Genomic DNA, 9,520 nt, shown 5'->3' on the forward strand with positions numbered 1-9,520 from the left:
GCTCCCTCTCCTCAATTTTGGAATGGTAATGTATATCCTGTAAGACTGTATGTTGGAAGTATGTGATCTGCCTTTTGGTTTTTATTTTATTGGGGATTACAGTTAAGAGATGGCATGAATCTCAGAAGAGACTTTGAACTTTGGACTTTTAAATATTGTTGAGACTGTGATAGACTATGGGGACTTTTAAAGTTGGACTAAATACATTTTGCATTATGGCATTGTTACAAGCTTATGGGGACCAAGGAGTGGAATGCGGTAGTTTGAATGTAATTGGTCCCCACAAGCTCATAGGGGGTGGCACTATTAGGAGGTGTGGCCTTGTTGGAGGACGTGTGCCACTGTGGAGGTGGGCTTTGAGGTCTCATATATGTTCAAGCCATGCCCAGTATCTCAATTCACTTCCTGTTGTCTGTGGATTAAGATGTAGGACTCTCAGCTCCTTCTCCAGTACCATGTCTGCCTACATGTGCATGCCTTCACGTCGCACCGTGGTGATAATGGACAAAACCTCTGAAAATGTAACCACCCTAATTAAATGTTTTTCCTTTGTAAGAGTTGCCATGGTCATGGTGTCTCTTCACAGCAATAGAAAACCCGAATTAAGGCAGCGGGCCTTACAGAGCCTTGGACTTGGATTTGGGACAGTCCTAGTAGTTGTGGTGGTTAGCTAGGGTCATGGGTTTGAGCTGGGCTTCCTCCTCTGATGCCTTTGTGGCCTTTGAGGAATCACTTGGCTTCTCTGGCCTCTGTAGTTGTTGTAAGAACATTGTAGTGGTTTGGATAGGAAATGCCCTCTCCCCCAGATAGACTCACATATTTGAATGCTTGGTCATTAGGGAGTGGTGATATTTGATAGGGATTAGGAGATGTGGCCTTGTTGGAGTAGGTGTGGCCTTGCTGGAGAAAATGTGTCACTGGGGGTGGGCTTTGTGGTTCCAAATGCTTAAATCAAGCCCAGTGTCTCTCTCTTCCTGCTGCCTTTAGATCCAGATGTAGAACTCTCAGCTACCTCTCCAGCACCATGTCTGCCTGTGTGCTGCCATGCTTCCTGCCTTGACAATAATGAAACCTCTGAAACTGTAAGCCATCCCAATTAAATGCTTTCTAAGAGTTTCCATGGTCATGGTGTCTCTTCCCAGCTCTAGAACAATGACTAAGACAGACATCGTACTTAGCATAGTACTAGGTACCTTTCACCTTATCGTGGAAAGTGCCACCTACAGGAAGCTGTTGTCATTGCAGCAGAAGCAGGGCAGGAAGTATGACGGAACAGCAAGGATGAAGATAAGGAGACTATCATGTTCCTTACTTTAGTTATCAGACCATTGCCAAAATGGACCCCAAGACACTGGAATTCCATGCTGTGAAAAGAGAAAGCACAAAACCTGGGCTGGCCAGACAGAGAGGGGACTTTTCTCTGGAAGGGGATTCACAGTTTCTCAGAGAGAGAGAGAGGTCAATGGTGGTTGGACCACACACCTTGCCTGGGACTTCAGAGCTGTGCAGAACTCTGGCCTTGACTTAAACCTTAGCTTGGTTTCAGAACCTCCAAAGATGGACTTGGAGGTGGGGCTAGGGGCTATCACTGGATATATTTGTCCTCCTTTCCAGTGTTAACACAAAGAAATCTCCCCCCCCTCTCCCTCCTTCCCTCCCTCCCTCCCTCCTTTCCTTCTCTCTCTCTCTCTCTCTCTCTCTCTCTCTCTCTCTCTCTCTCTCTCTCTTCTTCCCTCCCGCCCCCCTCTCCTGTTTCATTATGAATTTGGTTATTTTAATTGGCTTCTTGAGACTTGGTGCCATTAGAAGCCACATGCTTGAGATGCCGGAGCTAGAGGTGGCAGGAGCCTGGCTCTCTCTAACTCAGAGACAGAATGCCAGGGAGCTCATCCCTCAGTCAGGATTGATCTGCCCCCATCACCTTTCTTCCTGAGCAAATGACCCAGAGCTCAAGCCCCCAAACAGGCACTCTCCACTGACTTCTGGGTCACGCTTTTCTCTCATCTCATGACTTTTCCTGCACCAGCATCCGTCTCTCTCTGCTCCCTCAGTGTAGATGTAACTCGACCAGCTGCTTCAAGCTGCTGCCGCCAGCCTGTCTTTCCCTTCACAATTGACTGTATCCCCAGCCTGTATGCCAAAATAAACCCCTCCCTGGTTAAAAAAAAAATAATTGGCTTGTTGAGGCTAGGTAACCAAACTTGGTGTGTTGGGGGCACATCTGTGACCTTAAGCCCAGTAACAGAAAGGCTTGGTGAATGGTGCCCTTCACAAAGGGTGCACTGGGTTCTCTGAGAAGAGGGCCCAGGAACGGGCAGAGGGAAAGATTCAGACATGGAAAGAGGACGCAGGGCCTAGAGGCAGTGGCAGGTGCATAGGCTCAGAGAGACGAGAGTCTGGATGTTTCTTTGGGTCCCTGCATGCTCAGACGAACAGTGTTCCTCGCTGGCAATGATCTGAACTGTTTCCCATCATCATGAGTCTGCTCATGGCCGTAAAATATGGGATGACACTAGATTTGCTCATTAAGTAAATGGGATAACAAAATAATTGAAAAATGGATCTCTGTCCGGAAGGAGTGGAATTGTTCCCTGGGCTATTGTCTGTGTCCTGCTCTCTGAGTAATCTGCCAGAGACAGGCAGACAACGTCAGGTTCAGAAGTGATGAGAAACCGTGTGTTGAAAAGAGCCGGAAATTACCCACAGCTGTAACAAGAGCTTTTGTCTCCTGAGGAGAAGGAGCTAAAAGGGTCCTGAGTGTTTCCCAGGGGCGGGGTGGGGGTGGGGAGTTGGAAGCAGAGGGAAGGAGGATGGTCACAGTGAGGCAGAATGACATCTGAGTCACAGTGCTTTGCCTAGTGGGAAGGAATGACCAGGGGCATCGACCCTGCTGGGTGACTGAGTACCCTCAGGCTACCGAGGCTAGAGGAAGTAGCCCTGTGTGCTGAGAAAGACTGACGGTCAATTCATCTGCCTATCATCTAGGCTGCTGAAATTGACATCCTCCAGTGCAAGCCTCAGCACACCCACCAAGCCAGAGCTCCCCTGGGAGCTTCTCCTTGGGACTAAGCAGAAGGAAGTTAGGAGGCAGATCTTGTGGGGGAGTCTGGTATTCTGGAGCAGGGGTCATCGGCAGGATAGGTGGTGTAATACTGTCTTTATCAGCTTGACACAACCTGGAAAAGAGAGAGAGAGAGAGAGAGAGAGAGAGAGAGAGAGAGAGAGAGAGAGAGAGAGTCTCAGAGAGGAATTGTTTACATTGGGTTGGCCTGTGAGCATGTCTGTAAGGAATTGTCTTAATTATATTAACTGCTGTGGGGAGACCCAGCCCAATGTGGGCAACACCACTCCCTAGTCAGGGGGAATGTCTAAGAATGGAGAAATGGAGGTGAACATGCACACATTTACATCTCTCTGCTTTTGACTGCAGATGTGATGTGACCAGCTGTTTCAAGCTCTTGTCACTGTGACTAACTCCAATGATGGACTATAACCTGGATTTATGAGCTAACATAAACCCTTTATTCCCGAAATTGAATTTTGTAAGGGTATTTTATTATGGCAACAGAAATGAAGCCAGAACACATGGAAACTGCCCCCTACCCTTCTTATGTCAACATGTGATAGGCACGGGGCCGAGTCTGGAGGGCACCTGCTGAGATGTACAGGTCTCTAAGTCTTGAATGATGAATTGGATCAGGGACACATAGATAATGATAGAAACAGAGGCAGTTTATTAAAAAAGAAAAAAGGCATCGCCGGGGATGGAAGTGGAGGCTAGCGAGCTGGGCAGAAGACGGGCCTTGTGAGTTCCAGTCCTTTACAGACCACTGCACAGTGCTCACTTTCTCCTGTGTTTGTGTATCCTGGGCTTTCCTCTTGCTTTCCTTGTTTCATGTAGCAGGTAGGGAAGAGTTTTCTCTTTCTCTGCTGACTGGCCTCTCTCCATCCCATTAATTTTCTGCTACACAATGCCAATCTGAATTGGCAGCATTCAGAGCACATGCCTGTTATGTGAGCTTTTAGACTCAAAGAAGGCCTGCACCCTGGTAGCCCAGTAGGCAAGGCTCAGTCACCTGTCCCCAATATGCCAATTAAATAGACAAGTAATAGTGAGAAGCAGGCAAAGGGGATTGTCCTAGTGCTAAATCTCCTTCTCTGTGGGAGATGTAAACAAGGCCTACCCCCTCCTACAGTCCCAACCATGAGGAACCAATGAGTTTATTAGGCTTGCTTACCGAGCAGTGGGTAAGGGGTTATGGGCAAGAGTATGGATAATCGTAAAGCAACCACACTAAAAGGTCTGTGCCCAGCATAGATGATGACTCCCCATGGCTATGTAGATAGAGCCCCATCCTCTAGTCTTTCCCACCTGTATACTCCAGCCCTTCCCTGAGACTCCGAGGCCACACACATTTGGTTGGAAGGGATGCCTGAATACTCAGGAGGGTCCCATGACCCTCCTACCTCATCCTTCTATGGGGGAACATCAACAGTCAACAAGACCAGCTCTGATGATTATGACGGTTTAAATAAAAATGGCCCCCATAGGCCCATAGGGAGTGGCACTATTAGGAGGTGTGGCCTTGTTAGAGGAAGTGTGTGTGTGTGTGTGTGTGTGTGTGTGTGTGTGTGTGCGCGCGCATGCGCGTGCGTGCATGGGGGGAGGCTTTGATGTTTCAGAAGCTCAAGCCAGGCCCAGTGTCGCTCTCTCTCTTCCTGCTGCCTGCCGATCCAGGTGTAGAACTCTCAGCTCCTTCTCCAGCACCATGTCTGTCTGCACGCCGCCATGCTTCCCACCATGACGATAATGAACTAAACTTCTGAACTGTAAGCTAGCCTCAATGAAATGTTTTCCTATATAAGGGTTGTCATGGTCATGGTGTCTCTTTACACAACAGAAACCCTAGCTAAGACAATGATTTTCTGTGGACAGACCAAGATGAACTCCCAAAGATGACAGTGTGATGGGGGAGATAGTCCTGCACATCAACAATTCAATTAGGTCACACTGGGAAGAGGAGCAAATGAAGAGGTCTAGTGACCAAGTTCATCTTTGAGGAGCCAGCATGAGATTGAGGCTTAAATAGAGGGCAAGAGGTCTGCAAGCTAGTCAGTCCTGGTCAAGATATGGCCTGCCCACCATTGACCGATCATCGTCTGGGTCTGACAAGCTGTCAGAACTCTGTGAACTCTTCCTGGGAGACAAGTTTACCCTCTAGTGGGCACCATGGCTTCAGCCTTTTCCTTTCCTCAGCATGAGATTCTTGGGGAAATTCTAATCCTTTGGGGTCCATAGTTTCTAGAGTCTGATAGCACAAGCATTTCTTTACAATGCATCTTCTCCTGTCGGGATGACTACACAGCAGGAACTCCAAACCCACATCCTGTCCAGCCCTGTGAGATGAGCTAAAGTAGAAGCGATTTTCTCCTCTACTCCTGACACTCCACAGCAGCAAGCTGGTAGCAGGGTCCCGCTGGTGTTTATGAACTGTCAGGGACAGCTCTGTTATGGCGTGGAAGTAAGATGTGTGGCACAGACTTGTGTGTGTGTGTGTGTGTGTGTGTGTGTGTGTGTGTGTGTGTGTGTGTGTTTGAAACATGGTCCCCAGCAGGTGGTGCTGTTTCAGGAGGTTGTAGGACCATGGGGGTGGAGCCTTGCTGGAGGAAGTGTGTTTCTAGGTTCTTTTTTTTTAAAGATTGTATTTATTTGTTATTATACAATGTTCTGCCTGCATGCTAGAAAAGGGTACCAGATCTCATTATAGATGGTAGTGAGCCACCATGTGGTCGCTGGGACTTGAACTCAGGACCTCAGGAAGAGCAGTCAGTGCTCTTAACCTCTGAGCCATCTCTCCAGCCTGGGTTTCTAGGTTCTTAAGGGTTATGGTGCAGCCCCATTTTTAGCCCTGATCTCTCTCTGCTCACTGCTGCTGAAATGTGAATCAGCAGCCCTGTGATCCTGCTGCCACAGCTGTGAGCTGCTTTGCAGGCATCCATAGCCATCCCTAAACACAGCCCTACAAACAATAGTGATATACAGAAAGAGTTGTAAAATTGCTTCTGTGTTTCCAAACGTGGAAATGTTGCAGCTTCAGGCAAGAGCTTGGAGGATTTCTTGTGCTTTATGTTAAACACAGAGAGCAAAGTAAGTACTAAGAGAGAGATGAGATTTGAATATAGAAGTCAGTGATGGGAGGGGATTCTTTTACATCAATTTTTCCTTGTCCTGTCTCCATCTGATGGCTATCAAAACATATTTCATGCTTTAAACAGAAGAAAAAAAGGGGCTGGAGAGATGGCTCATGGGTTAAGAGCACTGGCTGTTCTTCCAGAGGTCCTGAGTTCAATTCCCAGCAACCACATGGTGGCTCACAACCATCTGTAATGACATCTGGTACCCTCATCTGGCTTGCATGTATCCCTGCAGGCAGAACACTGTATACGTAATAAATAAATCTTAAAAAAAAAAAAAAAAGCCCAGAAGAAAAAATGTGCTGTTGCAGAGATATCTTAGTGGCTTCATGCATGTGCTGGTTAATATCTTAGTGGCTTCATGTGTGTGTTGACTAATATTGTCAGGTTGAGAGGAGGTAGAATCACCCTTGGGCATGTCTGTGAAGGAGTTTCTGGGCTGATGTTGGTAGGAGGCTCACCCTGACTGGAGGCTACACATCCCATGGGCTGGGGAGGGGGCTGTGTCTTTCACGGAGCTTCCCAACAGTCAGAATGCCTTGCTCAGACCAGTGAGGTGGCTCAGTGGATAAGGACGCTTGCTGCCAAGCCTGATGACTTGAGTTCAATTCCTGGAAGCCACGTGGTAGGCGAGAACCGATTCCCACAAGCTGTCCTCCACGAGCTCCACGTGCTCACCGTGGCATGCATACTCCCACAGGGTGTCTTTCATCACTGGTTTGACAGAGGACCACTTGCTTTCTACTTGAAAACCTCCTTGTAGGGCTGTCCATCCCGCCCTTTCATGGAAGTTCTTCTCAGCCTCTCTCATTTGGCTGATTGCAGGAGGCAGCAAGTGTTGGTGCATCCTCAGCTGCCATTAAACAGAAGGTCCTGTCCCAGACCAGCAGTGCCTAGGAGCAGCTCCAGCAGGCAATCTATTTAGTCCTCTGGCAGTCCAGCCTCCTGGGCGGAGACCCGGGTTGGGGCAATCGGATTTGCTGCTCTTCCACGCCACCTGCACCCTCCTCTCCTAGCAGCTTGCTTGAGGCCACAGAATCTCAACAGCCACCCCCACCAGAAGAGGAGAAAACAGCCAGGGACTGCCCCTCCTGTTCTTCACACACACACACACACACACACACACACACACACACACACACACACACACACACAGATAACAGTGATGGTGGTGAGTGTCACCTTAATCTCATCCCCACAGAGAGGACCACCCATGAACCTCAGGGAACAAACCATATCTACTGTGGTTTGAACACGGAATGTTCCCTGCATGTGTTTGAAGACTTGGTCCCCCGCTGGTAGTGCTGTTGGCGGGGTGGGGAGCGATGGGGCCTTTAGGAGGCAGTCTTGTTGGAGGAAGTATGTCATTAGGGGCGGGCTTTGAAGTATTATAGCCAGGACCCACTTCCTGTTGGCTCTCTGCTTGCTGCCTGCTGGGCTGACCTCACGCTCTGCCATAGTAGACTATGTTCCCTCTGAAGCTGCGACCCAGAGTCGGCCCTTACTCTGCAGGATGCCTTTTGTCCGACATGCTATCACAGTGACAGAAAAGTAAGCAAGGCCACTCCCCCAGGCCACGGCCGTCTCCACAGGGTGGACTGTGGCAGTGGCAGCTTCCTTCATCCTGTTATACTTCTTCTTTCACTTATTAAGATTTATTTTATGTATTTATCCCCATTTTCTAACTTGGTGAGGTCCAGAAGGGCAGACAAGTGACTTGTTCAAGGTCACACACAGCTGTACCTTGCTTGCATCTGGCTCTGGGGAGTGTGAACACTGTGCTCAGGTAGTGAGTACTCAGAGCTGAGTCATTCTGTACTGACAGGAAGTAGGAAATGGGTGCATCCTTGTTTATGACCCCCCCCACCTTAGCCTGGGTTTCACATATCCCAGGCTGGAGGAAAAATCAATGGAACAAGGCTCCCCCGCTCCCTTCACAGGGTTTCACGTATCCCAGGCTGGCCTCAAACCTACTGTGTAGCCAAGGATGACCTTGAACTTGCAATCCTTCTACCTCTACTTCCCAAGTGCTGGGATTACAGGTGTGTGCCGCCATGCTCAGTTTTATGTGGTGCCGGGGATCAAACCCAGGGTCATGTGCGTGGTAGGCAGGCATTCTGCTGACTGGGCCACATCCCTAGCCCCTCCTTGCTTCTTTTTGTTTTAACCTGAAATAGTTAGCTTGTGTTTTGTGAAGTAAATTATTGATCAGTATCACTGGCAACATTCATAGCTTAACGGATTTTTATTTTCCAGCTAAGTACCTCTTTAAAAATGCTGCTTGAAAATTTTATTACAGTTGTCTGTCTGTCTGTCTATCTATCTATCTATCTATTTATCTATCTATCTATCTATCTATCTATCATCTGTCTAGCTACATCTATCTTCTGTTTGTCTCTCTATCTATCAATCATCTATCTATCATCTATTTTTCTATCAATCATCTGTCTATCATCTATCTTCTATCTATATCTATCATCTATCTATCTATCATCTGTCTATCTATCATCTATCCATCTATCTATCTATCTATCTATCTATCTATCTATCTATCTATCTATCTGCTGTGGGATGGTCTGTATGTCAAATGTGTTGCTGATTGGTCAATGAATAAATCACTGATTGGCCCGTGGCCAGGCAGGAAGTATAGGCGGGACAAGGAGGAGAATAGGGCGGGGAAGTGGAAGGCTGAGTGAGGAGACACTGCCAGCCGCCATCAGGACAAGGAAGATGTAAAGTACCGGTAAGCCACAAGCCACGTGGCAAGGTATAGATTAATAGAAATGGATTAATTTAAGCTGTAAGAACAGTTAGCAAGAAGCCTGCCACGGCCATACAGTTTGTAACCAATATAAGTCTCTGTGTTTACTTGATCGGGTTTGAGCGGCTTGGGACTGGCAGTTGAGAGAGATTTGTCCTGACTATCTATCTATCTATCTATCTATCTATCTATCTATCTATCTATCTATCTATCTATCTATCTGTGTGAGTATACCTTTATATATGTGAGGGCACTCGCATACCGTGCCTTGCATATAGAGGTCGGAGGACAACTTGCAGGAGAGTTCTCTCCATCTACCATGTGGATGCCGGGAATTGAACTCACTTTGTCAGGCTTGGAGGCAAGTGCTTTTACCCACTGAGCCATCTTGCCAGCCCTTAATTACTTCTTGGTGTCACCTTAGAAAGCAGACTCTTAACTGCTGGGGATGTAGTTCAGTGGATTAGGCACTTGACCAACATGCCTGAGTCCTCGGTTCAATCCCCAGTGTGGGGTTGGAGGAGCAGAAGCATGGACGTCTTTTGTCCCCTCCACAGTCAGCGT

Source organism: Peromyscus californicus, unplaced genomic scaffold (assembly GCF_007827085.1).
Source record: "Peromyscus californicus insignis strain IS unplaced genomic scaffold, ASM782708v3 Scaffold_14__1_contigs__length_90479793_seg_2, whole genome shotgun sequence".
Classification (NCBI taxonomy): Eukaryota; Metazoa; Chordata; class Mammalia; order Rodentia; family Cricetidae; genus Peromyscus; species Peromyscus californicus.